The sequence below is a fragment of the Crotalus tigris genome, unplaced genomic scaffold, assembly GCF_016545835.1.
Source record: "Crotalus tigris isolate CLP2741 ecotype Arizona unplaced genomic scaffold, ASM1654583v1 scf7180000017850.1813134, whole genome shotgun sequence".
Taxonomy (NCBI): Eukaryota; Metazoa; Chordata; class Lepidosauria; order Squamata; family Viperidae; genus Crotalus; species Crotalus tigris.
In genome coordinates this window covers 987,966-995,330 of record NW_024096672.1, presented here as the reverse complement: position 1 = coordinate 995,330, position 7,365 = coordinate 987,966, and the positions used below count along the sequence as shown (strand labels likewise).

At 39.6% G+C, this 7,365-nt stretch overlaps 1 non-coding gene across 1 annotated transcript; it reads right to left on the bottom strand.

Moving 5' to 3' along the window:
• Positions 1–3,810: 3,810 nt before the first annotated feature.
• Positions 3,811–3,882, bottom strand: TRNAE-CUC. The gene has a single exon. It is a non-coding gene; the product is annotated as a tRNA-Glu (tRNA).
• Between the last annotated feature and the right edge of the window lie 3,483 nt (positions 3,883–7,365).

Sequence of the window (7,365 nt, the reverse complement as noted above, 5' to 3'; positions counted from 1 at the left end):
TCCTGATGGCTCTGTGAACGTACATTGAAAATGGATGAATTTTTCTTCCCCCCCCACTTTATTCCTTCAAAATTCCACAAGCTGCTGCATTGTATTTATTTGTTATATCCAGAAGCTCAAGATGGTTACTTGGACATCTTTTCATTTTACTTGCCCCAAAATAATTTTGTGAAGTAGGTGACTATGGGTTAGGCTGTATAATGAAAGAGTAACTTGCCCTTTATCTTAGAAAAAGACAGAAGAAGCAAAACTCTTGTTCGTGTCTTCATACTGTGTTGTTATATGTTAAATCATCATCATCAGTCATTATCACCACCATCATCACATTTTTATACTGTCTATCTCACCTAAATGACTCTAAGTAGTTCTTCTAAATGAGGCTATTTCATTGAAATGTTCTTCCCTGGACCTCTGGGTAAAGAGAAATTGTCTTAACTCTTCCCCTTTATTATTATTATTATGGATCATCGCACAGTCAGCCAGATGTTCAGACTGGATTTGGCATTTTGTCTACCTATCGAATCCTTACCCAGGACCTGGGATAGGCAGATGTGGATGTTTGATGGTATTACAGATATCGTTGCAGGATGGAAGCAGTTCCTACTAAGGCCGCCTTTTGCAATTGACTAATAGCGAATTTGTCAATGCCAATGGTGTTCAAGTGGTGCTCCAGTTGTTTTGGGATTGCACCCAAGGAGCCTATGACTATTGGTACTACCCTTGCTTGCTTTTGCCACAGTCTTTTATTTCTATTTGTAGGTCTTTGTATTTTGTTATCTTCTCCAGTTCTTTCTCTTCTATTCTGCTGTCTCCAGGCACTGCCACGTCCACTATCCAGACTTTTTTGTCTTTCTTATCGACAATTGTTAAGTCTGGGGTGTTATGTTGCAGGTGCTTGTCTGTTTTTTTTAATTATTTTTTTAATTATTAATTATTAATTATTTTTTTTAATGTATTGGCCATGTAATGCTTTGTCTTCCCATGCCTCTATTCTGTTCTTCATTTGGTCTTTCTTGTAGGCCAGTTTGGCCTCTCCAGTAGTTAGTAAGCCTTCCTGATATACTAATTTCAGTGCATCTTCATCATTGTTCTTCAGATATTCTTCCAAAGCCATTTTTTCTTCTTCAACCATCTGATGTACTTGTAGCATTCCACGCCCACCTATTTGTCTTGGTAGATAAAGTCTATCAATGTCACTGCGTGGATGAAGGGCATGATTCATTGTCATTATTTTTCTGGTCTGCCTATCCATTGCTTTTAGTTCTGCTTGAGTCCAGTCCACTATTCCAGCTGTGTACCTAATGACTGGGATTGCCCAGGTGTTGATTGCCTTTATGGTATTTCCTCCATTGAGTTTGGACTTTAAGATCTTCTTCACTCTCTTGATGTATTCACCTCTAATCTTTTTCTTGACTTCAGTGTGCTTGATGTTGTCAGCTTGAAGGATACCCAAGTATTTGTAGTACTCTTCCTCATCCAGACTCTTAATGTTATTTTCGTGGGGCATCTTGATTCCTTCAGTTTTCACTATTTTTCCTTTTTTGATAGTAAGTGTGGCACATTTGTCCAAGCCAAACTCCATTACAATATCTTGGCTATATATACGGACAGTGTTGAGCAGCGATTCTATTTCAGATGATGTTTTTCCATACAGCTTCAGATCATCCATGTAAAGGAGGTGGGATAGTCTAGCAGATGTTTTTGATGTTTGATAACCATGTCCTGAGTTATTCAGTATTGTTGACAGAGGAAACAGTGCAATAACAAATAGTAATGGTGATAATGAATCTCCTTGAAATATTCCTCTCTTGATATTAACCTCTCCCAGCTTCTCACCGTTGATCTGCAACTGTGTCTTCCATTGTGCCATCGATCTTTGCACAAATTTTCTGATGTTTCTACTGACTCCTGTTATTTCTAGGCACTTTATTATCCAATCATGTGGCAGAGAGTCAAATGCCTTTTTGTAGTCAATCCATGCCACATTCAGGTTGGTCTTCCTTCTCTTGCAGTTTTCCAAGATCATTTTGTCTATTAGGAGTTGATCTTTTGTTCCTCTGCTATTGGGGCGGTTTCCTTTCTGCTCAGGTGGAAAGAGATTGTTTTCAACTAGATGCTGTTGTACTGCATCAGCTACCACACCAGTTAGTAATTTGAAAGTTGTTGGTAAGCAGGTAATTGGCCTGTAGTTACCTGGTGTTGCCCCTTTTGCTGGATTTTTCATTATTAGGTAGGTTTTCCCAGTTGTTAGCCACTTTTCAATTTCTCCTCATTGTAGTATATTGTTGAACTGCTTGGCAATGAGTGGGTGTATAACAGTTAGATGTTTCAACCAAAACCCATGCAGTTCATCTTCACCTGGTGCTGACCAATTTTTGATTTTCTTTGCTCTTTTTTCTACCATTTTTGTTGTATTACTAGTTCTTTCATTTCAACTTCTGTTTTATTTGCATCCACCTCTTTTAACCAAGCCGCATCCTTGTTGTATTTCTTTGGGTTATCCCATATCTGCTTCCAGAACTGCACTGTTTCTTCCTTGTCAGGTACTGACTGATTCCTTGCAGTTTCTCCATTGATGGATTGGTAGAAACTTTTCTGATTGGATTGAAATTGGAGGTTCTGCCTATAGTTTGCAATTCGAGCTTCATATCTACTGATTTTCCTGGCTATAGCTGTTATTTGTTGCTTTATTATTTCCAGTGCTTCCTTGATCTTCCTTGTTTCTAAGTGGTATTTCTTGATTAGGTATTCTTTGGTCTTCTTGTTCTTCAGCTTCTTTTCTTTCATCTGTTCTAGCTTGCTTGCATGTGATCTTAACTTGCTGATCTTATTTTCTAGTCTAACCTTCCATTTTTGTGGTGCACTGTTTGTTTGTTTTTCTTCTTTGTTGATTTTACATCCCAGGTATTCTGTTATAACTGCAGCTGTGCTGTACATTAGTTGGTTTGTTTCTTGCAGTGAATTGGTGCTTATACTTGATATTGCAGTATTTGCATCTTTTAATGCTTGTGCTAGCTGTTTCTTTGGAACAAGCTTCAATGCAGGTAGCCTTATTCTGTTGTTTTTGTGCTGTTCTAGATGCTCAGTTATTCTTTGTTTCAATTCTTTTATTTCTTTAGTTAGAGGGTTTTGTTCTTCCTGAGGAAGAGGTGCCTGGTTTCCAAATGAGAACAGTTGTATATCTCTACTGGATTCTTTCACTGCCAACTCCCCCTGGTTTGCCTCTACATTCTGAATTACTTCTTGTAAGGCTTTGATTTCTTTGCCCTGGGTAAACTTTTGCAGTTCGTCCAATTCTGTTTCTGTAAATACTTTATTTCGTGTTATAAATCGGCGTTGATCTGCTAGTCTCTGTTCTGTTATTTCTGATTCTGGATGTTGTTCTTTCCAGAACTGGTGCATTCGTTTTAGATATCCTCTTCTTGTTGGACTCGATCTGTAGTAACAGATCATTATTTCTTTGTTTTTCATCACTGTGTATCTGCGACGGGTAAACACCTTTTCTTCCAGTAGTTCTGCAGCTGCTGGCCCTGGTTGCTCAGCCAACAGTCCTGAGTCCTGTAACCCATTTTTCACCAGATATCCAGGAACTCCAATATCTAGTGCGGACCTTGTTAACCCGGGCGACGTCCGAGCCGTTATGGCATTCTGAAATTTACGTCTCACCATATTTTTTATGGGAGAGACACTCTTTGTCTGACTCCTCTGATGAGACCTGTCCAGTATGGTTGAACCTCTGGCATAGCTCTCATTTTCCTCAGAGTACACAAGCCCCACAACCACGTCAAGGTAGTGCCTCACTGGGGGTGGTTCCCTGGCCGGGAATCGAACCTGGGCCGTGGCGGTGAGAGCGCCAAATCCTGACCACTAGACCACCAGGGAACCACTAGACCACCAGGGATATTATTATTATTATTATTACTACTACTACTACTACTACTAGTACTACTACTACTACTATTACTATATGAGGGGAGGGTATTGTTAGCCAAGAAGACATATCTCATAATATTTGTCATGCAAGCTCTGCCTTTTCAAACACTGCTTCTTTGATTAAAAGAACACGTACCTCACTGCTGCTTTATTGTCTATATTGGCAATCTTAGATGGAGAACAAACATCATAATATTTTCTGTTGGAGCTGGTTTGATCTAGTAGTTAAAGCATCAAAAGTGGGAGACTGTGAGTTCCAGTTCTGCCTTAGTATGAAAATTGGCTGGGTGACCTTGAGTCAGTCCCACACACTCTCAGCCCACCCCAATCACAGGGTTGTTTTTGTGGGGAAAATAGAAACAGGAAAACATGTTGGATATTTTTGTCACCTTGAATTGTTTGTAAAAATAATAAAGGTGAGATAACAAATAAATAAACATGTTGGTTATGCTTGAATCCAAGTGCAAGGAACGTTTTAGAATTCTGCAAGATTCTGGAGAAGATCCAGATTTCAGCAATCTATTTTCTTTCATCCCACAAATGCTTGCTTATGAAATAAGATAGCTTCTAATAATTAAAAAAGAATTCTGTTAGTGATTTTGCTGAGAGAGCAAAGAAAAGCCCCCTTTTTGCCTTACTCTCCAGACTGGACATTATGATCACAGTAAAATATTTTTTTTTTATCTTTCCAAGCTATTTAACTTTAATTCATTAAAAGTAATATAGCAAGACATTAAAGCATAAACATAAATGGGTACAGATCATTTGGGAAAATTGGGTTTTCTTTAGACTCAGTATATTGCTGGAGATGTTGAAATGAAACAGCACAGTCCATGAATTAAATCTTCATTTTTAATTTTTTATTTTAAAAAAAGTCTGTAGGTGCAATGTAAATGAGCAGATCTTTGCATCAGGAGACTATGGGGAAAGTATGGTTGCATATCTCAATTATTAAACTGACCTTTCAAGTCTTCCATCATCTTCTCTCAGCCGTATCATTAGGACATATTAAGTAAGAAGGGCAGCAGACTAGAGGGTATGCACTGTAACATCCCAGCAACTCCTTTCTGGTGCAGGCAGCCACAGGAGAGGCAGCAGCGATAGAAACAGCACTGATTACATGGAAGATTAACTCTGTCCCTTGCCATTACTTTATCCCTGAGAAGCCCTTCCTGGGCTGTAAGAGGGAGAGGACAAAGCACAGCACGGACAATTGAGCATTAGGTTAGAGTGGCCAGTGTTTATATACTACAGCTTTTATCCACTGCAGTTATCACACATTTGACTATAGCATAGCATAGGACATGGATCCACTTGTTAGACAGCCAGGCTACTGGCCAGTTTTAGCCCCACCTTGCAGACTGTTCTATTTAGCATGAGGATGATTTGACTCCGAAGTGAACTGACACCTTAGATCTCATCTGAAGATCTTTTTTGAAGGTCTCGTTTCAAGCATACGGGAAACTATGTTTTCTACCTCACAGTAGAAGGTAATATCTCCTTCAGGTTTAAGTCAGTTTCTAGTGATTTCATGTACATATCCAGGTGATTTTCTTGACCACAAATGGATCTAGTTTGCCACTGACTTTTCCAGGGTGTTTTTAATTTTCCAGTCTAGTGTATAGCTCCTGAATTTTTGGGAGTTTCCCAGCCAAGTATTAATCAGATGTGATCTTGTTTAGGGTGTATTAAGGTCACAGGTGCTGATATCCATTGGGCTTTTCTGCTTAAAATAATATTGCAAATATTGTGAACATTCCTACAACATTTCCCAAAACAACAGCCTTGGATTAGAATAGAATAGAATAGAATAGGAAGGGACCATGGAGGTCTTCTAGTCCAGCCCCCTGCTCAAGCAGTAGAACCTATACCAGTGGTTCTCAACCTGTGGGTCGGGACCCCATTTGGGGTCGAATGACCATTTCACGGGGGTCGCCAAACAACGCAGTCCGCCATTTTTTCCCCCTTTTCCTTAGCTGTGCTACTCCCTTTTATTCTATGGGCTTTTGAAAGCCAATAGAATAGACTCTCTTGAATGGAGTCTAATTCTATTGGCTTTCAAAAGCCAATAGGAATTGTCCAGGCTATCTCTGCCCTGCTGAGCCCGCCAAAAGTCCCATTCTGCAAACGGTGCTGCACCAGTTGAGTAGTCCTTGACTTACGACCGGTTGAGTAGTCCTCGACTTACGACCGGTTGGGGGTCGCGGCATTAAAAAGGTTGAGAACCACTGACCTATACTATCTCAGACAAGTGACTGTATAGCCCCTTCTTAAAATTCTCCAATTATGGAGTGTCCATGATTTCTGAAGGCAAGCTGTTGTGCTGGTTAATTGTCCTCACTATCAGGAAGCCCCTCAAATACTGGAATACTGCTATCTCTCTTCTATTTCTTTTTTTCTTTAGACTAGCCAAACCCAAGTCCTGCAGTCATTCTTCATATGTTTTAGTCTCCAGGCTTTTGATCTTCTCTGAATTTGCTCTTCTCTGAATTTTTTCCAAACTATCAACATCTTTTTTGTAATATGGTGATCAAAGGCTTTCTTTTTTTCTGGTTTGACATTGCAGTATAATGGATGCAGGAAGATGGGGCTCTGTCTTCCGCATTTGATTTTGCCCCGCTAGGGACCCTAAAAAGGGTTGAAAGTCACCCCGGAGAGGTGATGAAGAAGGAGGGAACCCTTGTTGATTGCGGAGGGGTGGCGGCCCTTCTGTTTGATCTGAGGAACCCCTCCAAACTGGTGGGGGAAAGACTGGCTACATTCATGTAGCCAGTCAGAAGCTGCTGACAACCAAAGGAAATAAGCACTAATGAGCAACTTTTGAGCAATGTGGATGAAACTGGGTGAGACTCTATCCTCTTTTTATAAGTTTAAGACTTTTTCCTGGAAAAAAGTGCCCAAAGCAAAGAATCCTCCCTGATAAGAGAGGGAAAGGGAATTTCCACCCCATTCCTTCAGGGAAAAAAAAAGTGACAAACCAACTGCTTGGGGGAAAACAGAGAAAATTATAAGTTTAATTTGGAACCAATATAGATATATAGCCTTGAAATTTGGGGACTAAAATTGCTTTTGAGACTTTTTTAGAAAAGAAATTTGAAAAGCTTGTAATATAAGTTTGAAGCTGGAAGAAGGTGTTAACAACATCTAGTGGCGAACCATGACACTACAATTTATTATGCTTAAAGAAAATTTGACATGAAGCCCAGACTCAGATAAGACCTTGGAAATTTTCACTTTTGAAGACTGTAGCTGGAGAAAGAAAAAAAAACCTCTTGGGCTGCTTAACTGCATGGCAGAGATGATAAACTATTTTGAAATTGGCCTGCTTGGATTATGAATATAAATACTAACTGACTTTTAGAACTGTGTTGTGGAACTATTCCCCTATAAAAGAAACAGGCATGACTGATCGAGATGGTAGAACACTTTGGA